Raw genomic sequence first — 24,964 nt, 5'->3', positions numbered from 1 at the left:
AAATTTCTTCACCCAGAGAGTGGTGAACCTGTGGAATTCGTTACCACAGAACGCAGTTGAGGCCAAAACATTGTATGTTTTCAAGAAGGAGTTAGATATAGCTCTTGGGTTTAAATGGATCAAAGGATACGGGGGGAAAGCGGGAACAGGTTACTGAGTTGGATGATCAGCCATGATCATAATGAATGGCGGAGCAGGCTCGAAGGGCCGAATGACCTACTCCTGCTCCTATTTTCTATGTTTCTATGTTATTTGTATCCTCCATAGTGAAGACAGAAGCAAAATATTTCTTTATTTCATCCACCATTTCCTTATTATCTACTATTAACTCCCCAGTCTCACTCTCTAGAGGACCAACACTCACTTTACTTACTCTTTTCCTTTTTAAATAACTGTAGAAACTCTTGCTATCTATTTTTACATTTCTACCTAGCTTCCTCTCATACTCTTAATTTCTTTCTTCTGACTAACCTTTTAGTCATTCTCTGCGGTTCTTTATATTCTGACCAATCATCTGACCTGCCACAGATCTTTGCGCAATTATATGCTTTTTCCTTAAGTTTGATGCTTTTCCCTTAACTTCTTTAGTTAACCACGGATGGTGGGTTGTTCCCTTAGAATTTTTCTTTATAGCAGGAATATACTTATTCTGAGTATTCTGAAATATCCTTTTAAATGTCTGTCACTGCTTCTCTATCTCTTAGCCTAGTCCAATATAACCTGCTCTCTGGTTGGTTCCAGAATGTGCTGCTCTAAGAAACTATCTTGAAAGCATTCGATCAACTCCTCATCCAGGCTACTATTGCCAATCTGATTTTTCCAGTTTATATGTAGATTAAAATCACCCATGATTATTGCTGTCCCTTTATCACAAGCACACAATATTTCTTCTTGGATATTTTGTCCTACATTGTGGTTACTGTTAGGGGGCCTGTAGACCACTCCCACTCGTGACTTCTTTCCCCACTATTCCTCATCTCCACCCAAATCGATTCTACATCCTGATCTCCTGAAACAAGGTCACCTCTCACTATTGCACCAATGCCATCCTTGATTAACAGTGCTACCCCTCCATCTTTACCTAGCTTCCTATTCTTCTTGAGGACCCAATCCTTGTCATCCTGCAACTATGTCTCCCTAATGGCTATCAGATTGTATTTATTTATTTCAATGTGTGCAACCAGTTCGTCAACTTTCTTCTGAATGCAATGTGCGTTCAGATACAGAGTCTTTAGCTTTGTCTTTTTGTTATCTTTGTGACATCTAGCCTTAACTGTTGGTGTGTTCTTAGGTTTTTTTCTCTGTCCCTTCCTGCCATTCTCTGACCTTCATTTCCCATATTACTATTCTGCTCTCCTGCCTTGACTCTACCCCTTGATTTTTTACATCTACCCAAGCTTGATCCCTCTCCCCACTTGTTTAGTTTAAAGCCCTTTCTACTTCCCTAGTTATATGGTTTGCTAGAAGACTGGTCCCAGCACAGTTCAGGTGCAGACCGTCCCAACGGTACAGCTCCCATTTTCCCCAGTACTGGTGCCAGTGACTCACAAACTGAAACCCACTTCTCCCACACCAGTGTTTGAGCCAAATATTCATTTCATTAATTTTATGTGCCCTTTGCCAATTGGCACGTGGCTCAGGTAATAATCCAGAGATTATTACTCTTGAGGTTCTGCTCTTCAATTTGTTGCCGAACTCCTCATACTGTCGAAGCAGAACCTCTTTCCTAGTCCTACCTATGTCGTTGGTACCTACATGGACCACAGCTGGATCTTCCCCCTCCCACTCCAAGTTTTTGTCCAGCCCTGAGCAGATGTTCCAAACCCTGGCACCAGGGTAGGCAACACAGCGTTTTGGACTCACACTCTCGCCTGCACAGAACAGTATCAATCCCCCTCACTATACTATCCCCTACTACCAGTACATGTTATGTGCCTTACATTTGGTTGCAGCAGGAAATCCCACTATCATTGATCTCTTCCTAATCGACTGGCAAACCTTGAGTGGACAAATGATTTCCATTATCCTTCAAGAAAATGTTGCGTGTGCGATACCAGGCAAGTTTGCCCACCTTCCAACCTCCTCCTGCCACCTTCCAGCCTGCACCCTTCATCCTTGACCCACCCAATGTAACCTTCAATGTCCCCTCTGTTATCATAAAACCTACCCCCACTACCCTGCCCCAGACCATCATCAATTTATACATGCCATCCCTCCCCCCACTGTCCCTACTCCCACCACCAACCAGTTGCCGACTTTCACCCTTGATCCTCCTACAATGCACCTTGATATAGTTACAGATTCCCAATCCCCTCGCTATGATGACCTCGAATACCCAGCCCTACATCTCATTCTACCCCTCCCTGACTATGACCATATCTTCTGCCAACCAGTACCCTGATGTGGACACATAGGACTCCAGTATAGACAGCGATCCTCCCTCCTTTTAGGTTCCTCATGACCATCAGTTTACTGACAGGAACATATCAACCCACCACACCTGCAACCGCACACAGCCAGCCTCATCGTCAAAAACAGCCACTACACACCCTGGATGCTGCCCTCCTCCCTCCTCTGCTCCTCCATGTAGCCAATCACCCTGCCCTGTCCTGCCTTCTCCCTCCTCTGCTCCTCCATGCACCCCACACCCCTCATGCCTTCCCTGCTATCGCCTGAGAAGAATCGCCCTTGCTGGTGCCGAGCTTGGAGCCAAATATTCATTCCAATCTTGGCCTTCTTTGTGCCAATGAGTTCAAGACTTGAAACCACTGACCTCAGACACAACTGCACAAAGCGGACTGGTGGATGCCAAATTTAGACGAGTGTGAACCGGGTGGCATGGGAATACCGCTTGCTGCTAACTTAATGTGGCAGGTAGGGCTTAATTTGAACTACGTGTCGGGTAATGAGTATTCATGGCATGGAAATTAATGCAAAACTGCAATCCAGCATTGTGCGGGGGGAATCCTGGATCGCTGCAAATACACCACTGACTTAATTGTGATAAAAACCCCATCGAAAATCCGAAAAACAAATCATGCCGAATTAAATCACCCTGCATGCCATCAAAGCCACACTTGCAGGGCCCATAAAATTTCCCCACCTGGACTGAAAAATCAAAACCAATGGACTGTAATTTTCCAGAATGACAACATTTCATGCCCCTCTTACTTTTAGAAATATATTTACTTTTGGGCTTCCCGATCTGTAAATCATTTAGTGCCACAGATTAGTGCCTTGTCCACATTTGGTAGTAATTTCCCCAGCCCAACATCTCAGCAGCCTTGTACCATAATCATTTTAGTAGTCTCTTAATAGTCCACATTCCCATGTCATGCTGATCTGCAGTTACAGAACTGTAATTTTCCTTCCTTTGTGCTAGTGAAGCATGAAGGGACCTACCAGTACAGTTTGTGTCTGTAATTGAGCCTGAAAACAGCTGTAATATCTCATTTACATGGATGAAAACTGAAAGCAGCAGCAATTTGTAGGAGAGCCTCAGTGTTATAATTTTTACAGCCCCCTATCCGAAGCTTCATGCATTTTTAAAAAATGTTTTTACAATCTCTGCCACGTTGTGATAGATTCCAAAAGTTACAGCACTGGAGCCTGGGTTTGAAATCAGCCTAAATGAAAGAGTTGAAGGTCAACTTGATCTCATAAAGATCAAGTGAACTGAGTGTGGACACTCTCATGTTATTGTGGACTGGCAAGAGTACAGCACTAAGGACCTGTAGCTCAGCAGTAAACTGGCAGGCTCACTCAAACCATAAGGGTGCCTGATGTGAGTAAATCAAAATGTCAGCTGCGAGGCACTTTCCCCATTTGGTGGTTAAGTCATATCGTTGAAGTAGTATAGTGGGGTAGCTTTACTCTGCAGCTGCACCCTCATCAAATATTTGGGAATTATACAATTCAGAATGTAAACCGTAAGAATCACAATCCTTATTAATTGTATTCAGCTGAATAAATGTATATCATCTACTCCCTTTTTGAACTTGCTCCAAAATACTAACCGCAAAAGCTGCAAGAATTGCCATCTCTGTACAACGCATACAATATTTGGATAGACTTTTAGAACAGATGGATGAGACAGGAAGGCGAGCCACAGAACTGCAGGAATCAAACTCCTACTGCATTCCTTGCCTAGGAACGAATTCACCGAACTACCATACTAAATTGCATAGACTAAAGACAGATCTAGTAGCCCAAAAATATACATCCATGAAAGCAGCAGATCATCAACACAAGCAGAGTTCTTTACTGGCACAGTTTGTAACCTTATGGGCCAACACATCTCTCACTACTTCAGCATAAAATTTGGAGACTAACTCGAGTTCAAGAATGAGCACAGGAGGAGCATGTCAGGAGGAGCACCAGAATGAGGTACCAACCTACACTGGGTGGCAAGATAAACGACAAAAGCAGTAGGCCATGGACAGCATTAGGAAGTCCCAGGCTAATGGCTTAGAGCAAAGCTGGCATGTAAGCTGACACTGAGCCAACTAGAATGCTCCAGCCAGGGCATTTTCTATAATGTAGTGTGATGAAGCAAACATCATTCACACTATTCAGGGCAGTGCATTGTTGGCAAACAGCAAGGCTCCAGGTCATATCATCCCAGAGGTTCCTGATTAAATAAAACAAGCCAATGCGGATTTATAAAACCCAATGTTTCTGATCTGCGGCAGACCTTCAAAGAGGAGAGATGGCGGTCTATGATAAGTGTGGATTTTTGCCTCTGTGAGCCTAATATTGAATGTGTTCAGGAGTGCTGAAGTGCCATTAATTGACGAGTTTGAATTGGTGTTGAGAACATGAAGAGATGATACAAGTGCTGGCCAATTCTGACACAAGGGGCACTTGATCTCTAACTTAGCAAGTTTATAAAATAGATGCAGAAGTATTTTACCAACCAACACAACATAGTACAGACAAAGGAATGATAGTCCCGTTTAGGTAGTGCAATGAATGTACTCATCACTGATGTGATCCAGTTTCTACTCACTAGCAGTAACCACCTTGAGCCATTTCACTCACAATCCAAATAATCTTTCTAGAGGGGTTGCTGCTCTCCATGCCTCGATAGCCTTCAGCTTAATTTTTTGTAAAACTCCTCATGTTTAACTTCTCTTTGCACGATTGCCTGCCGTTCCTGCCATAATTTTTCAGCTGTGAAACGAGCTGCCTGTCATGAAACTTGTTTTTCTCATTTTGTCCTTTTTTTTTCAGTCCTCAGTTTGCACACAAAGTACCGATTTCCTGTGGCAAACCTTCATACCCGAGCCCACCACTAATGTTATTGAAACATTGTTGCACTGCCTTACAGTGAAATCCAGCTGAGTATCCAGCTGGGCTGGCTTAGGGTGTTTTATTTTAAATATAGACAGATGGTTCAAATCTGAAGCTGTGATTTCACAGATCTGGTGTTTGCTCACTGGAGACCAGTTTTGTGGAAATGTATTTATTGCAATTTCCTACCAAGAATGCTGCTTATGTTTTCTATACATTTCTAAAGAAAGGCATTTAAAACATAAACATCTGTGCTATCAGCACTGAAAAATACAAGCTCTTTCTCTGCCTCATTAGATGTTGCTGTAAATATAGATGTCTTTGATTACTTCAGGGTTATTCGTTCTTATTTTTCTAGCTTGCCTGTGAATTATTTTAATGAATTATTTTGACATGTTTTGGCCTTGGCAATGGTGTGCACATAATAGTCTACAAAATAACGCACTTGAATGAAATTCCTTCGTCTGGCATTGAAGGGAGCATTGACCCATTTATTTTTAAACCAGTTAATGCCTCCGTTACAATAAACAAGTAGGCGATGGCCTGGTGGTATTATCACTGGACTAGTAACCCAGAGACCCAGGGTATTTCTCTGGGGACATGGGTTCGAATCCAACCACAGTAGAAGGTGGAATTTGAATTTAATTAATAAATCTGGAATTAAATACTGGTCATGAAACCATCGTCGATTGTTGTAAAAACCCATCTGGTTCACTAATGTCCTTTAGGGAAGGAAATCTGCTGTCCTTACCTGGTCTGGCCTACATGTGACTCCAGACCCACAGCAATGTGGTTAACTCTTAAATGCCCTCTGAAATGGCCTAGCAAGTCACTCAGTTGTACCTAACTGCTACGAAGTTAAAAAGGAATGAAACCGGACGGACCACCCGGCACCGACCTAGGCACCGGAAACGACAATGGCAAACCCAGCCCTATCGACCCTGCAAAGTCCTCCTTACTAACATCTGGGGGCTTGTGCCAAAGTTGGGAGAGCTGTCCCACAGACTAGTCAAGCAACAGCCTGACATAGTCATACTCACGGAATCATACCTTACAGACAATGTCCCAGACACTGCCATCACCATCCCCGGGTATGTCCTGTCCCACCGGCAGGACAGACCCAGCAGAGGTGGTGGAACGGTGGTATACAGTAGGGAGGGAGTTGCCCTGGGAGTCCTCAACATCAACTCCGGACCCCATGAAGTCTCATGGCATCAGGTCAAACACGGGCAAGGTAACCTCCTACTGATTACCACCTACCGCCCTCCCTCAGCTGATGAATCAGTACTCCTCTATGTTGAACACCACTTGGAGGAAGCACTGAGGTTGGTAAAGGCACAAAATGTACTCTGGGTGGGGGACATCAATGTCCATCACCAAGAGTGGCTCGGTAGCACCACTACTGACCGAGCTGGCCGCGTGCTAAAGGACATAGCTGCTAGACTGGGTCTGCGGCAGGTGGTGGGGGAACCAACACGAGGGAAAAAGATACTTGAACTCATCCTCACCAATCTGCCTGCTGCAGATGCTTCTGTCCATGACAGTATTGGTAGGAGTGACTACCGCACAGTCATTGTGGAGACGAAGTCCCGCCTTCACATTGAAGATACCGTCCATCGTGTTGTGTGGCACTATCACCGTGCTAAATGGGATAGATTTTGAACAGATTTAGCAATGCAAAACTGGGCATCCATGAGGCGCTGTGGGCCATCAACAGCAGCAGAATTGTACTCAACCACAATCTGTAACCTCATGGCCTGGCATATCCCCCACTCTACCATTACCATCAAGCCAGGAGACCAACCCTGGTTCAATGAAGAGTGCAGGAGGGCATGCCAGGAGCAGCACCAGGCATACCTCAAAATGAGGTGTCAACCCGGTGAAGCTACAACACAGGACTATCTGCGTGCCAAACTGCGTAAGCAGCATGCGATAGAGCTAAGCGATCCCATAACCAACGGATCAGATCTAAGCTGTGCAGTCCTGCCACATCCATCCGTGAATGGTGGTGGACAATTAAACAACTAACTGGAGGAGGTGGCTCCACAAATATCCCCATCCTCAATGATGCGGGAGCCCAGCACATCAGTGCGAATGATAAGGCAGAAGCATTTGCAACAATCTTCAGCCAGAAGTGCTGAGTTGATGATCCATCTTGGCCTCCTCCTGAAGTCCCCAGTATCACAGATGTCAGACTTCAGCCAATTCGATTCACTCCGCGTGTTATCAAGAAACAACTGAAGGCACTGGATACTGCAAAAGCTATGGGCCCTGACAAAATTCTGGCAATAGTACTGAAGACATGTGCTCCAGAACTTGCTGCGCCCCGAGCCAAGCTGTTCCAGTACAGCTACAACACTGGCATCTACCCTGCAATGTGGAAAATTGCCCAAGTACGTTCTGCACACAAAAAGCAGGACAAGTCCAACCCGGCCAATTACCGCCCCATCAGCCTACTCTCAATCATCAGTAACGTGATGAAAGGTGTCATCAACAGTGCCATCAAGCAGCACTTGCTGAACAATAACCTGCTCAGTGACGCTCAGTTTGGGTTCCGCCAGGGCCACTCAACTCCTGACCTCATCACAGCCTTGGTTCAAACATGGACTAAAGAGCTGAACTCAAGAGGTGATGTGAGAGTGACTGCCCTTGACATCAAGGCAGCGTTTGACCGAGTAGGGCATCAAGGAGCCCCAGCAAAACTGAAGTCGATGGGAATCAGGGGGAAATCCTCCGCTGGCTGGAGTCATATCTAGCGCAAAGGAAGATGGTTGTGGTTGTTGGAGGTCAATCATTTGAGCTCCAGGCCATCACTGCAGGAGTTCCTCAGGGTAGTGTCCGAGGCCCAACCATCTTCAGTTGCTTCATCAATGACCTTCCTTCAATCATAAGGGCAGAAGTGGGGATGTTTGCTGATGATTGCACAATGTTCAGCACCACTCGTGACTCCTCAGATACTGAAGCAGTCCGTGTAGAAATGCAGCAAAACCTGGACAATATCCAGGCTTGGGCTGATAAGTGGCAAGTAACATTCGCGCCACACAAGTGCCAGGCAATGACCATCTCCAACAAGAGAGAATCTAACCATCTCCCCTTGACCTTCAATGGCATTACGATCACTGAATCCCCCACTATCAACATGCTAGGGGCTACCATTGACCAGAAACTGAACGGGAGTAGCCATATAAATACCGTGGCTACAAGAGCAGGTCAGAGGCTAGGAATCCTGAGGCAAGTAACTCACCTCCTGACTCCCCAAAGCCTGTCCACCATCTACAAGGCACAAGTCAGGAGTGTGATGGAATACTCTCCACTTGCCTGGATGGGTGCAGCTGCAACAACACTCAAGAAGCTCGACATCATCCAGGATAAAGCAGCCTGCTTGATTGGCACCCCATCTATAAACATTCACTCCCTCCACCCCCGACGCACAGTGGCGGCAGTGTGTACCATCTACAAGATGCACTGCAGCAATGCACCAAGGCTGCTTGGACAGCACCTTCCAAACCCGGGACCTCTACCAACTAGAAGGACAAGGGCAGCAAATGCATGGGAACACCACCACCTGCAAGTTCCCCTCCAAGTCCCACACCATCCTGACTTGGAACTGTATCGCCGTTCCTTCACTGTCACTGTGTCAACATCCTGGAACTCCCTCCCGACCAGCTCTGTGGGTGTACCTACCCCAAATGGACTGCAGTGGTTCAAGAAGGCAGCTCACCACCACCTTCTCAAGGGCAATTAGGGATGGGCAATAAATACTGGCCTGGCCAGTGACGCCCACATCCCATGAATGAATAAAAAAAAAACATCAGGTGCATATTTCGGATCCGTAGCATCACTGGAGACAGCGCTACAGAAGACGATCGCCTGCTGGGGTGCACGTTGCGCCTTCAGCCGCTTCCAGCGGGGCCTGCATGATGCACCATGTTGAAAAGGGGGTACGGTGACATCTGGAAATGTCACTAAACTAGTAATCCAGAGGTCCAGGCTAATGCCCTGTGGCCACAGGTTCAAATCTCACCATGGCAGCTGGTGGGATTTAAATTTAATTAATTAATACAAATCTGGAATTGAAAGCCAGTCTCAGTAATGGTTCCCTGAAACTATCATCAATTGTTGTAAAAACCTGTCTGGTTCACTCAAGTCCTTTAGGGAAGGAAATCTGCCATCCTTAACCTGGCCTGGCCTGCATGTGACTCCAGACCCACAGCAATGTGGTTGACTCTTAACTGCCCTCTGAAATGGCCTCATAAGCCACTCAGTTCAAGGGCAATTTGGGATGGGCAACAAATGCTGGTCTTGCCAGCAATGCCCACATCCCATGAAAGAATTTAAAAAAAAACAACTTGAGAAAGGCGCTCATGCAGGCATCCACTGCGAGTGGCAGAAGCAATGGAACTGGTGATATCATGATGTCACACAGCCCTACTGGCTGATGTGACACTCATTTTCCAAATTTGGACCACACAGGCCCATTGAATGAATTCACACGTCACACAACAAAGATCAAGCATTCAGCTCAAGACGGGCCGGGTCAACAAGTTGCAGGTGAGGTGCTTTTGACTTACTTATGCTTAGGCTGAGTTTGTCGAAGTACTGTGCTGTGTTTTTGGAGTTGGCTTTAAAGTAATTAATATCAGTAGTGATGAAGTACTAGAGAAATTAACGGGACTAAAAGCCAATAAATCCCATGGATCTGATGGCTTACATCCGAGGGTTCAAAAAACCTGATTGCAGAGATAGTGGATGCATTGGTTGTGATTATTCAAAATTCCCTAGATTCTAGAATGGTCGCAATGGATTGGAAATAGCAAACATAACATTAGAAATTATAGGCCGGTGAGCCTTACGTCAGTGGTAGGGAAACTATTAGAGAGGATTCTTCGGGACAGCATTTACTCCCATTTGGAAACAAGCGAACTTATTAGCGAGAGACAGCATGGTTTTGTGAAGGGGAGGGCGTGTCTTACTAATTTGATTGAGTTTTTCGAGGAAGTGACAAAGATGATTGATGAGGGAAGGGCGGTGGATGTTGTCTATATAGACTTTAGTAAAGCCTTTGACAAGGTCCCGCATGGCAGACTGGTGCAAAAGGTGAAGTCACACGGGATCAGAGGTGAGCTGGGAAGATGGATACAGAACTGGCTCAGTCATAGAAGACAGAGGGTAACAGTGGATGGGTGTTTTTCTGAATGGAGGGATGTGACTAGTGGTGTTCCGCAGGGATCAGTGCTGGGACCTTTGCTGTTTGTAGTATATATAAATGATTTGGAGGAAAATGTAGCTGGTCTGATTAGTAAGTTTGCGGACGACACAAAGGTTGGTGGAGTTGCGGATAATGATGAGGATTGTCAGAGGATACAGCAGGATATAGATCGGTTGGAGACTTGGGCAGAGAAATGGCAGATGGAGTTTAATCCGGACAAATGTGAGGTAATGCATTTTGGAAGGTCTAATGCAGGTGGGAGGTATACAGTAAATGGCAGAACCCTTAGGAGTATTGACAGGCAGAGGGATCTGGGCGTACAGGTTCACAGGTCACTGAAAGTGGCAACGCAGGTGGATAAGGTAGTCAAGAAGGCATACGGCATGCTTGCCTTCATCGGTCGGGGCATAGAGTATAAAAATTGGCAAGTCATGTTGCAGCTGTACAGAACCTTAGTTAGGCTACACTTAGAATATTGCGTGCAATTCTGGTCGCCACACGACCAGAAGGTCGTGGAGGCTTTGGAGAGGATACAGAGGAGGTTTACCAGGATGTTGCCTGGTCTGGAGGGCATTAGCTATGAGGAGAGGCTGGAAAAACTCGGATTGTTTTCACTGGAATGACGGAGGTGGAGGGGCGACATGATAGAGGTTTACAAAGTTATGAGCGGCATGGACAGAGTGGATAGTCAGAAGCTTTTTCCCAGGGTGGAAGAGTCAGTTACTAGGGGACATAGGTTTAAGGTGCGAGGGGCAAAGTTTAGAGGGGATGTGCGAGGCAAGTTTTTTACACAGAGGGTGGTGAGTGCCTGGAACTTGGTGCCAGGGGAGGTGGTGGAAGCAGATACGATAGCGACGTTTAAGAGACATCTTGACAAATATATGAATAGGAAGGGAATAGAGGGATATGGGCCCCGGAAGTGCAGAAGGTGTTAGTTTAGGCAGGCATCAAGATCGACGCAGGCTTGGAGGGCCGAATGGCCTGTTCCTGTGCTGTACTGTTCTTTGATCTTTGTTCTTGATTCAAGAAAGGAGGGAGAGAGTAAGCAGGGAACTACAGACCAGTTCGCCTGATATCAGTCATTGGGAAATGCTGGAATCTATCATTAAGGAGGTGTTAACAAGGCATTTAAAAATCAGAATATGATCAGGCAGAGCCAGAATGGTTTTATGAAAGGGAAATCATGTTTGAAAAACTTATTCGGTGCTTTTTGAGGATATTAGCAGGTCTGATAAAGGGGAACCAGTGGATGTAGTATATTTGGATTTCCAAAAGGCATTCAATAAGGTGCCACATAAAAGGTTATTACACAAGATAAGGGCTTATGGGGTTGGGTTTAATATATTAACATGGATAGAGGCTTGATCAATGGACAGAAAGTAGAGACTCAGGATAAGCGAAGCATTTTCAAGTTGGTAAGCTGTAACTAGTGGGTTGCTGCAAGGGTCAGTGCTGGGACCACAGCTATTTACAATACATATTAATGACTTAGATGAAAACTGAGTGTAATGTATAATTTTGTTAGGCAAGGGAATTTAAGATTATCGGGGGCAGATGGGAGTGTGGAATTCGAGACAGAAACAGATCAGCCATGATCTTATTAAACGGTGGAGCAGACTCGATGGGTTGAATGGCCTACTTCTGCTCTTAATTCGTAAGGTATGGTAATGTATTCAGGTTTGCTGACGATACAAAGCTAGATGGGATAGTAGGCTGTGAGTTAGACAAGTTAAGCGTGTGGGCAACAAGGTGGCAGATGGAGTATAATGTGGGCAAATGTGAAGTTATTCACTTTGGTAGGAAGAAAATCAGAGTATTTTGTTAATGGTAGAAACTTCTTTTAAATGTTAGTGTTCAGGGACATTTGGGTGTCCTTGTCCAAGGAACACAGAAAGTTGGCATGCAGGTACAGCAGGCAATTAAGAAGCAAATGGTACATTGGCCTTTATTGTAAGGGTTTGGAGTACAAGAGGAAGGAAGCCTTGCTAATTTGTGTAGGGCTTTGGTAAGACCATCGCTACGACCAGGTGAGAAAGGTGTCTCGGGGTCCCTCTCAGCCTTCACCTGGTCTTACCGTAACAGGGTTTAATTTTAAACACACCGTGTTTTTAGCTCTCCCTTGGTGAATCCTTGTTCACTGCTTTCCAATTATAAGGCAAATTAACCAGCGCAAACAGGCTTTCTTAGGTTTAAAGAGGAAAAGTTGAAATTTATTAATCATGAACTTAAACTCTAATTCGGTTCACGCCTATGGAAACACGACGCACCCACGCTTGCATGCATACATGATACACACATGCAAATAGAGACAGAAAAGAGCAGAAGAAAAATAAAGTGGAAAAGATTGAGGCAATATCTGAAGAGTTTTTGGTATGGTTCTTCGAGCTCAATGTAGAGTCCTTGATTGTAGGTAGATCTTGCTTTTTGTTGGGGCCCAGTATTCTTCTTAAACCTTGTTTGCTGTAAGAGACTTTTCTCTCTTGGGGTTCATGTATCTTCAGTGGATTCAGAGGCTTGTGAGAAAGAGATGGGAGTAGACAGGCAGTAGACTGAGATCTTCTCAGTTCAGAAGCAAATAGACTTTCTCCCTTCAAACTCTCTGTGGTCAGTTCAAAAGAAAACCCTGGACCAGCCAGGTAATCATGTGACAGTTGGTCTAGCCAGTCCTGGCCCTTGTGGATTGTATCCTCCTTAGCAGGCCCTGAATGCGCTTCCTCACCTTTGATGTCTGTTAGTATGTAAATGTTTTTTTCCAGCCACGGCCGATCTGTTTAACAAATTATTTCCTCGCTCCAACAACAGTTAAAAATCAAAATTCATGGCAAAATTGATGTGCCTCATTCTTGGCAGGTGGGGGCCTAGAATGACACCATACCTGGAGTACTGTGCACAGTTTTGGTCTCCTTATCTATGGAAGGATATACTTGCCTTGGAGGCAATGCAGTGAATGTTCACCAGATTGGTTTCTGGGATAAGAGGGTTGTCCTATGATGAGATGTTGAGTAGAATGGGCCTATACTGTCTGGGGTTTAGAAGAATGAGAGGTGATCTCATTGAAACATAAAATTCTGAGGGGGCTTGACAGGGTAGAAATACTGCAAGGAGAAGGCATCCTGGGCTGTGAGAGAGCGGATTATCAGGCTCCACTTTCAATGACACAACATTCCCACACCAATATGGAGCTCCGTTACATCCACCATCAGAGTGCCGTCTTGACCACCAACCAATAATAAAAAGTCGCGGGGAGGAAAATGGGAGGTTCATGGCCACACCATCTGTGGCTTTCACTTCATGCCGGATCTCAGGATGAGGGTGAGGAGGGAGTTGAGAAGGGGCATAAGGCAGTTACTTACCAACATCCGCAATGGCCTCAGCAACGCCAGATGCCACGGGCTCTGTTGCAGCTGGCTCCGTGATTCAGAGTACCATCTCCTTCTCTCCACCAACTGCACCCCTCCAAAAAAAAACACAACTATTTCACTCTTGCTCCTTTTTGTGATGTATGGGTGCCCTTCTCCTGCAAAAGCGAGGATAGCATGTTTGTGGTTGTGTGGCACTTTGTTTGGGTGATGTGCTTGCCATAGCTGAATAGCTGGAGGCATGTGGAGGCAGTGACAGGTGGGTTTGAGGCTGGTATCAGTGGAAGGTGTGTCCGGGCATGGCGGAGTATGTGAATGTTAGGCATGAGTCCTGAGTGGTAGAGATTGCTGTTGGGTGAGTGATGGAGGTGTAGTGTATTGAGTAACAGGCTGATGGTTTGGTGGGTATGAGAGGTGATGTGAAGATGCATTTACTGACCTTGGTCACGGGTATGAAGTCATTAAACCTCTTCCAGCACTGCACCCAGGTCCTTAGTGTCGGACTCTGGACATTGACCTCCCTTTGCTTGAGTCTACCTTTGACACTAGTGCCATGACATCTGAGAATCTTGCAGCCCTCTCCCTGGCCTATGTTCTATATTCCTTCACTTTGACTGTATCAATGTGAGTTAGTTGCAGCCTCAGTTAACCAGTTCAGCTTCCCTTTAAGAGGGACAGAGTGCCTTTAAGAGCTGGAGGCTAGCTAGAATGTGTGCTGGCCTCACACGTTCTTAGGCATTCTGTTGTGTCTGCAGCTTACACCACAATCATGAAAATGAGGAGACAGTACAAAATGTATGTGCTGTCTACCTCCACCGGAACACCCCGTGCCCGAATAATGGCACAATCCAATTTTTAGCCCAAGGGACTTTTTTATGAATAGGCTTTGTGTTTGTATGCTAATTCTTACCAGAGGTTTTGTTGATTTTCATCTGGTTGACAGCAGTTATCACTTTGTTGAGCATTGGATGATCATCCAGCTCACTTCTGATTGTATGTTGTGGGAGGATCTCCAGCAACTGCATGTCCACTGTGGAATTCTGATTGAGTTGTTTGCCAAAGTGCTCCTTCCAGCAGTTGTTGATACTTTCTGTCTCTGAGAAGACACTTTCCATGTTTGGATCTTACTGGTGTTGGTCCATGTCGTGAGGGTCCATAGAGCTCTTTGGTTGCTTTGGGAAAGGCCCGTGTGTCATCCATGTCAAAGAAGAGTTGAATTTCTTCATCTTTCTCTGTCCACTACTTGTTCTTCAAATCGCAGATTCTTCTTTGAACTTCAGCTTTGGCTGTCTGGTGGGCAAGCTTCTTTGCTGTGGAGTTTGGATCCTGTTGCCAGGTTTGGAAGGATGTCCATTTACAATCGATGTGTTTGGATATTTCTGTATAATTCTCATCAAACCAGTCTTTTAGTGGTGTATCCAAGGATTTCTTGGCGTGTGAGCGATGATAGATTTAAATGATTGCCAGTGATCTTGGACCTTGCTTGATGGGGTGATCATCCATTCCTGTAGTTTCCAAATGATTTGTTCTTGAAATTCTATTAGCTTGGTGTCGTTTGACAGGCCAGAAATCTCGACATTTCTCCGTACCTGTCAGCTCCTTTTGGGGCTGCCTCAAACACCAATATCAAGCGAATGAGTCAGTGGTCTGTCCAGCATTTGTTGGCCGAACTGTAACACGTGTAATGTGCATGTCTTTTCGATCCCTGGGCCTGACTATCACATAGTCTATTAAGTCCCAGTGCTTCGATTTTGGATGTTGCTAGGATGTCTTGAAACAGTTTTTTTTGGCAGAAAAGGGTGTGAGTGACCACAAGTTTGTGTTCAGAGCACAAGGTAAGGCAGCATACACCATTGGAATTGAACTTTCCAGCTCCATGCGTTCCAATGGTATTTGGCCAAAGGATATCATTGTACCCCACTCAGACAGTGAAATCACCGAGAAGTATGATCTTTCACTGTGATGGTACAGCTGCCAATGTTGAGCCTGAGTTGGAATAGAAGGTTTCTTTCACTTTGTCCTCTGAGTCCAAGGTAGGTGCATAAGCACTGATGAGGCTGGCAGATTGATTGTCTTTGAGTTTAAGATTGAGTGTCATAAGATGCTCATTGATCCCAACAGGGGGCTTGTGGAGTCTTGTCATGAGTTTGTTCTTGATGGCAAAGCTGACTCCATGAATTCTGCATGCTTCTCGTGACTTTCCTTTCCAGAAGAAAGTGCGTGGGAAATCATGTCTCACAAATTTGATTGAGTTTTTCGAGGAGGTGACCAAGAGGATTGATGAGGGAAGGGCGATGGAAGTTGTCTACATGGACTTTAGCAAAGTCTTTGACAAGGTCCCGCGTGGTAGGCTGGTCCAGAAGGTTCAAACACATGGGATCCAGGGTTAGCTAGCAAATTGGATACAAAATTGGTTTGGTGATAGGAGGCAGAGGGTGGTAGTGGAGGGTTGTTTTTCAGATTGGAGGCCACTGACCAGTGGTGTGCCGCAGGGATCGGTGCTGGGTCCTCTGTTGTTTGTCATATATATTAATGACTTGGATGTGAATGTAAGGGGCATGATTAGTAAGTTTGCAGATGACACCAAAATTGGTGGTATAGTGGACAGTGAAGAAGGTTGTCTAAGGTTACAACAGGATATAGATCAACTGGGAAAGTGGGCAAGGGAGTGGCAAATGGAATTTAATGCAGACAAGTGTGAAGTGATGCATTTTGGGAAGTTAAATCAGGGCAGGACATATACAGTGAATGGCAGGGCCCTGGGGAGTGTTGTTGAGCAGAGAGACCTTGAGGTGCAAGTACATAGTTCCCTGAAAGTGGCAACACAGGTAGACAGGGTGGTGAAGAAGGCGTATGGCATGCTTGCCTTCATTGGCCGAGGCATTGAGTACAACAGTTGGGACGTCATGTTACAGTTGTACATAACCTTGGTTAGGCCGCATTTGGAGTACTGTGTGCAGTTCTGGTCACCGCACTACAGAAAGATGTGATTAAGCTAGAGAGGATGCAGAAAAGATTCACAAGGATGTTGCCTGGTTTGGAGGGCTTGAATTATAAAGAGAGATTGGGTAGGCTGGGTCTGTTTTCCCTGGAGCGAAGGAGGCTGAGAGGGGACATGATAGAGGTATATAAAATTATGAGAGGCATAGATAGGGTAGATAGCCAGAGTCTGTTTCCCATGGTAGGGGTGACTAAAACTAGAGGGCATAGATTTAAGGTGAGAGGGAGGAGGTTTAAAGGGGATCAAAGGGGTAAATTTTTCACACAAAGAATAGTGGGTATCTGGAATGAGCTGCCTGAGGAGGTGGTGGAGGAACAGTAGCAACATTTAAGAGGCATCTGGACAGGTACTTGAATGAGCAAGGCATAGAGGGATATGGAATTAATGCAGGCAGGTTGGATTAGTATAGATAGGCATTATGGTCGGCATGGATGCAGTGGACCGAAGGGCCTGTTTCTATGCTGTACGACTCTATGGCTCTATGACTCTAAAGTATATCCACCTCCCTTTGATTTGTCCCTCATCTGCTCGATGGGACTTGCTAAGGGTTACTATGTCCCAGGACATCACTTCAGGAGTTACTCAGGGTAGTGTTCTAGGCCCAACCATCTTCAGCTGCTTCATCAATGACCTTCCCTCCATTATAAGGTCAGAAGTGGGGATGTTCGCTGATGATTGCACAATGTTCAGCACCATTCGTGACTCCTCAGATACAGAAGCAGCCCTGTCCATATGCAGCAAAACCTGGACAACATCCAGGCTTGGGCTGATAAGTGATAAGTATCATTCATGCCATGCAAGTGCCAGGCAATGACCATCTCAAACAAATGAAAATCTAACCATTTCCCCTTGACGTTCAATGGTATTACCATTGCTGAATCCCCCACTATCAACATCCTGGGGGTTACCATTGACCAGAAACTGAACTGGACCAGCCACATTAATGCTGTGGCTACAAGAGCAGGTCAGAGGCTGGGAATCTGGAGAAGTGTGAGGTAATGCATTTGGGGAGGGCAAAAAAAAAGCAAGGGAATACACAATAAACAGGAGGATATTGAGAGGGATAGAAGAAGTGAGAGACCTTGGCATGCATGTCCACAGCTCCCTGAAGGTGGCAGGACAGGTATGTAGAGTGGTGAAGAAGGCATATGGAATGCTTTCCTTTATTGGCTGAGGTATAGAATACGAAAGCAGAGATGTAATGCTGGAACTGTGTAAAACGCTTGTTCGGCCACAGCTGGAGTATTGTGTACAGTTCTGGTCACTACATTACAGGCTGGACATAATTGCTCTGGAGAGAGTACAGAGGAGATTTACAAGAATGTTGCCAGGGCTGGAAAGTTGCAGCCAAGAGGAAAGATTGGATAGGCTGGAGTTGTTTTCCTTAGAACGGAGGAGGCTGAACAGTGACTTAATTGAGGTGTACAAAATTATGAGGGGCCTAGATAGAGTGGACAGGAAGGACCTGTTTCTCCTAGCGGAGAGGTCAATTACCAGGGGGCACAGATTTAAGGTGATTGGTAGAAGGATTAGAGTGGACATGAGGTAAAACTTTTCCATCCAGAGGGTGGTACGTGTTTGCCAGAAATGGTGATGGAGGCAGAAACCCTCAACTCTTTTAAAAAGTACCTGGACATGTACCTGAAGTGCTGTAACCTGCAAGGCTACGGGCCAGGTGCTGGAAGGTGGGATTAGATTGGGCGGCTGGTTTTTTTGGCTAGCGCAGACACAATGGGCTGAACGGCCTCCTTCAGTGCCGTAATATTTCTCTGGTTTTCTATGGAATTCTGCAGCGAGTAACTCACTTACAGTCTCCCCAATACCAGTCCACCATCTACTAGGCATAAGTCAGGAGTGTGATGGAATACTCTTCACTTGCTGGGATGGGTGCAGCTCCAACAACACTCAAGAAGCTCGACACCATCCAGGACAAAGCAGCCCTCTTGATTGGCACACCATCCACAAACATTCACTCCCTCCACCATGGAAGCAAAATGACAGCAGTGTGTACCATCTACAAGATGCACTGCAGCAACTCACCAAGGCTCCTTCGACAGCACCTTGCAAACCTGTGACTTCTACCACCCAGAAGGACAAGGGCAGCAGATACATGGGAACACTGCCACCTGCAAGATCCCCTCCAAGCCACACACCATCCTGACTTGGAACTATATCGCCGTTCTGGGTCAAAATCCTGAAACTCCCTTCTTAACAGCTCTGTGGGTGTTGTCTACATCCCAAGGACTGCAGCGGTTTAAGAAGGCCTTCTCAAGAGCAATTAGGGATGGGAAATAAATGCTGGCCTAGCCAGCGATGCCCTCCCCCACCAAATAAATGAAAAAAATGTCAATGTCTAGCTTCAACAAAGCTTCTGGTCTTGATAATATCCCTGTGGAAGTACCGAAACATGGAGGAGACATATTAATCTCTTAGATACATGCCCTATTTGTGAAGCTCTGGCAGAATGAGGAAATTCCAAGTGACCTTAGAGACGCCATGATGATCACAATCTTCAAGAAAGGAGACAAGTCGAACTCTTGCAACTACAAGGGCATAGCATTGCTCTCAACTATTCGTAAAGTCCTAGCTAGGATACTTCTTAATTGCCTCTCGCTAATTGCAGAGGAGGTCCTTCCAGAGTCTCAGTGCAACTTCCGACCCGCTGGAGGAACAACTGACATGATCTTCACAGCATGCCAACTTCAGGAAAAGTGCAGAGAGCAGAACATCCCTTTGTACATGGCTTTCTTTGATCTCACAAAAGCCTTCGACTCAGTGAATCAAACTGCCCTTTGAAAGGTGCTGCAGCGATATGGATGCCCAGCTAAGTTAACAAACATCATCTCTCACCTACATGACAATATGCAAATAACAGTATGATCCAATGGTTCCAGCACAGACCTCTTCCCTGTCAAATCAGGCGTCACAGCACCAACACTATTCTCAATCTTTCTTGCAGCAATGCTGCAGCCTACTACAGACAAGCTCCCTCCGGGTGTGGGATTAACTTTTCTCACTGATGGTAAACTCTTCAACCTCAAACTGTTGCAACTACAAGGGCATAGCATTGTTCTCAACTGTTGACAAAGTCCGAGCTAGGATACTTCTTAATTGCCTCTGGCCAATTGCAGGGGAGGTTCTTCCAAAGAAGGCCAAAACCAAGACAATGGCCGGCATTTAACATCGGGGCAGAGGCCCCGCCCAACGGCCAAAACATCGGGGGAAAGCTCGCCTCTGTCGGGCCTGGAAGACACGCCATAATTTTACATGGCCTAGACCCTTAATTGGCCTCAGGCAGGACTTCTTTCCCTCTGAGGTTCGTCGGTTCCAGCAGCGCCACCGGGAGTACAGGCCACTGCTGGGACTGCACCCAGCGAGAGGCGCAGCAATGGAGGAAGTCCAGGAATTAAGGTTAGTGTGTGGGGCCTGTCAAGCAACTGGAAAATATCCTCAGCTACTGTTCTGGTAGACAGCAACTGGCAAAACAAAATGTTCTCCTTTGTTGCAACTTTGTAAATGTACCGGATTAGTCAAACACTATATCGTAGGTACACCAGGCTAAGCCCGCCAAATCTGTGGATTCGCCCAGCTGCCAAGCAAAGTACTAGCTGCTAATGACATGGTTCACTAATTGAGTTAAGACCTCATCGGCCATCTCACCAATTTGACATGACACTGCGTTATTTGATAATGGCACTAACTGAATTAATTTTTGGACCTTCTCTCCAAGCATAATGCTTACCATGTCTGTGGCCACAGGTAGTATTAGTTCCTTTGCTATGGTGTGAATTTTTCCTGACTTCACAACTCTGTAACTCACCATGTATGAGGCTTTAGAGCTTTAATAGTGTCATCAGCAGCAGCAAGAGTGCAAAATTGTCTTGCTCGCCATTAGCTGCGCCCAGGTCCCCTTTTAAAATTTTGGTGGTTTGTCTTGTGCTGTTCATGTTTTGTTTCCATGTGTCTGCGTAGAAGCGATAGTTTTCAACTGTTATTCAACAGCACTTTACCACATAACACAATGCGGCTGAGAGAATTCACCGCTCCATTACAAGTAAATCCCACGTTGATGTACTTTTTGTTCTATTTATGTCCCCTTGATAAAGATCCTGCTTCGTGCCTGATGCCAATGTTTTACTTCACAGGCTTAGATTCGTATGTTGAGTCAGTAGCCATTGGCTGAGTGGTGATTTTAGTGAGTGCACTGGTACTGGTAAGACAAATTTAATTCCTTTGCTTCTCATCACTGATACTTCATGTGTTCTTGTTAACACTACCTGTCTTCAGCCATCTGTCCAATTATCACTGTTATGTCTCAGAAGATATAGTTATAGTGTGGTATGTACAACTGAATAAAAATTCCAACTTCGTTGTGAGGTTAGTTAGACTGGACGGTTGCTGGGCAACTGAAACCAAGCTGTAGTGTACAGTGATTGGGGGTGAAGGCTCTATATGTCATTGTATCTGTCTGTCTGTGTTCTCATTGGTACATCTTTTTGAAGTAAATTAACTACTTTATAGAACAAATTCCAACAAAGTTTCAAAACTTCGTCTGAGTAGTTTATTATATAAGTGCAATAAATAAATAAGGTGATTAATAAATAAAATGCACCATCAGACAATTTCTTCTGCATATCCAATGTAAATACCTCATTTAGCCCCAGGGATACATGCACCATAGTTTGGGAACCCCTGGCATTGGGCCTTTGTATTCAGCAGAGGGAAAACATACTTTCACCTTAACATATTAGCTGCACTCAAACCCAAATAAAACTATGATATTCTAACCCATTATGATAGGGAAGTCCCCACCTTCATGATTTCAAAATAATATAAAAAGTCAGCTTTCAATAATCTTGTATTATCTTTAAATATCTATGATTTAATTTCACAGACCTTTGCCCAACTCTGCAATTGTGCATCTCTGCTTTGCTACATGTGACACAATAATTTATTTACAGACCCCCCCCTTCCCCACCCCCCCCACCCCCCGCATCATCTGGGGTTTTCCACCAGATTGGACTGTTCCGCCAATGCTGAGAAACTTTCTTGTCAAAGCTACTGATCGTGGTTATGCTGCTAAATCTCTAAGTGTTAGTTTTAAGGATTAGTATAATTGCCCTCCATAGCCTTCACAGTTATGGCAAAATTCAGTAGGCCACTATGTCCTTGAATAGATCAATATTTCATTACAAAACACACCTTTATCATAATTTAAATATTATTTAGCTTGTTTCATTTTCTTATGTAACAATCTGTCAGATGGCTTTACGTGTGTTGGAAAGGCTTCCTGACAGTGACAGATTTGGTTAGCTTTATACCTGAAAGAGCTATTGTATGCCTTCAGTTTTATTACAGACAGCTAACTATGTGAATACAACGCCCAGCTTAACCTGCTGCACCTGGTTCACAGAATAAGACATTTTATTAAGGTATTATGGTTGCAGGGCATTCCTTTTCCTATGTTTTCTTATGTTACCATTTTTTATTCGCATAATATTGGACGCTCAATAAATGCAGACCTATAGTCGTTTGGTAGTACAGAACTTGACTATTGTTGAAAATAGAGACATAAATTTGCGCGATACACAGCGAGAAATGATCTGATCAGGGTAGCCATTGTCATGCAGGATGTCTTTGATTAGCCCCATTTCAGCATCAAGCTTGTAAATGGCTCGGGCCCTATTTACGAGGTTGCCGATAAGGCCAATCTTATAGAGCGTGGAATTGTAAGAATCCCAACGCGTGTTTTGACCAGTGAAGGTAGGTTGCGGTAGACAGTGGTAGAGAACCCTTTAACAGATTTCTCAACTAGTACGTCAAGGAAAGGGAGCTCATTTGACTGCTCCATTTCAAAGGTGAATTTGAGTCCAGGATGGAGCCCATTAAGACGTGTTCGAAAATTATGAACGGGCCTAAGGCCGTCATTTTTAGCCCTGAAAAGTGCCCAGTCTACCTCAGATTACCCTGGGAGGGTAAAGTATCCCAAAAATTTGAGCAACAGGTGAAGCTAGCTGTTTCACGCTGCTACAATGCAGTAGCAACACATGTGGTGTTCGCCACTAACAGGATGCTGCCATCAAGCCAAAAAGACATCCTGCCTACCACACAAATGAGTAAAATGATAAATGAATTTCAATTCCAGTATGATGCTAGGTATATAGGCCGTACGTCCCAAAGATTGGCGGATCGTATCAAACAACATGTCCCTTCTGCTGTTCACAATGGGCAAGGTACAGGCTGTACCCAACCAGTCCGTGCTTGCAAAACTTAAAACACAGTGTCCTAAATTAGATGTGATTCCGCAATTGGTCAACATTTTCTCAATAATCCTCAGTGTGCTAAGAATTTCGCTGACGACCAATTTAAGGTTGTCAATCGGGCTCGCAGTGTGGTGCATTTGCGCGTACTGGAAGTTACATATATTAATACACAGGGCCCTGTTCATTGCAGACAGGAAGAACATGTACAAACATTGTGCTTGTATCAGCTAAACAAAATAAGTGACAGCCATTCGCTGGTTCATTCCTCAGGGCAATGCCTTGACCAATCAGAGTCCAGCTGCCTGGTATAAATTTCAAACAAACTTGGCATTTAACGGTCAGTCACCATGAACTTTTTCTTTTATTCATTTCAAGGGATGTGGGCATTGCTGGCCAGGCCAGCATTTATTTCCCATTTCTAATTGCCCATGAGAAGGTGGTGGTGAGCTGCCTTCTTGAACCGCTGTAGTCCATGTAGGGTAGGTACACCCACAGTGCTATTAGGAAGGAAGTTCCAGGATTTTGACCTAGTGACAGTGAAGGAGCAGCGATATAGTTCCAAGTCAGGATGGTGTGTGGCTTAGAGGGGAACTTGGAGGTGGTGGTGTTCCCATGCACCTGTTGCCCTTGTCCTTCTCGGTGCATTCTCCATGGTAACGCCTCTACCAATCAGAGTTCACTTGCCAACAAATCAGCACTGTCTTCTCATACAGTATAAAGTAGTTGTTTTCCCTTACATTGGTATTCTTGCGGGTGTCCTGACGAGTGCAAGATGAAAAGCTTTGACAACATGTCTCTATTTTCAGCAATACTCAAATGCATTACTGGAATGATTCTTGGATCATAATTTAAATATATAACAGATGAGAATGGGTGCACCAGAATTGTGCTCAAATACAGTCTGACAGTGAATCTTGTGACATGGATTTGAATGCAACTCAGTGATGGTTATGCCTCAAAGGATCTTACATGAAATGAATTTTGGGCTAAAGAGTTATGTTGTTCTAGGATCCTAAATGCTATGAACAGAAATGCATGTTTGCTTATCAGCATCACTCAATCACCTCTTGGCTTACGTTAGTTGGAAGCAGCCTGGAAGCTGATGCTTTTTATTTAGACATCCCCTCCTGATATCAAGAGATTATGCCCATTGACATCATTGAGTTTAGTTTTGTGCCCTTTTATGGGCTAACACTGTGGGCTGAAGGTGTACCAGCCCCTCGATGTTGTGAGTCGCGGCAGGGGGGCCCGTAAAATTCTGCAGGGAGAGGCCAACCTTGACCCCCGATGTCGGGAAGGGCCCGCTGCATATTACCGGCGGTGGGGGGCCTTGGTGCAGCTCCCCCACTGCCAAGCGGCAGGGCCTTCATCTAGCTATTTAAATTAACATAAATTACATGTAAATGAACTTACCTACTGGCGGCAGCTGTCCCACGCCAATTTTACGGCCCCCGATCGCACCTCACACGCCTTCGGAACTCTGTATGGTTCTGAGGTGAGAACCTGGTGGGGAGCAGGGATGAGTAAAATTATCATGGCAGGAGGGGTGGGGGAGTGGGGAGAACAATTTTTATTGGCTGTGGGGATGGTGGGAAGGGATTGAGAATCATAGGGAACATATTTCGGGGGGGGGGGGTGATGTTTGGGATATGAATAAAAAGTTTATTATGGGGGGAGAGGGCAATTTATATATAAAATACCTATTGGGGGGGGTGGGAGATGGGGTTTAGAGTTGAAATAACATTTTATTTTTATTTCTGGAGACCGGGACCCTTAACTATTAAAATGTTACTGAAGGGCTTGTAGCCCTTTAAAAATGGCGGCGGCGCCTGCTTGGTGG

This window comes from Heterodontus francisci, chromosome 3 (genome assembly GCF_036365525.1).
Source record: "Heterodontus francisci isolate sHetFra1 chromosome 3, sHetFra1.hap1, whole genome shotgun sequence".
Classification (NCBI taxonomy): domain Eukaryota; kingdom Metazoa; phylum Chordata; class Chondrichthyes; order Heterodontiformes; family Heterodontidae; genus Heterodontus; species Heterodontus francisci.
This window is presented reverse-complemented; position numbering follows the sequence as displayed.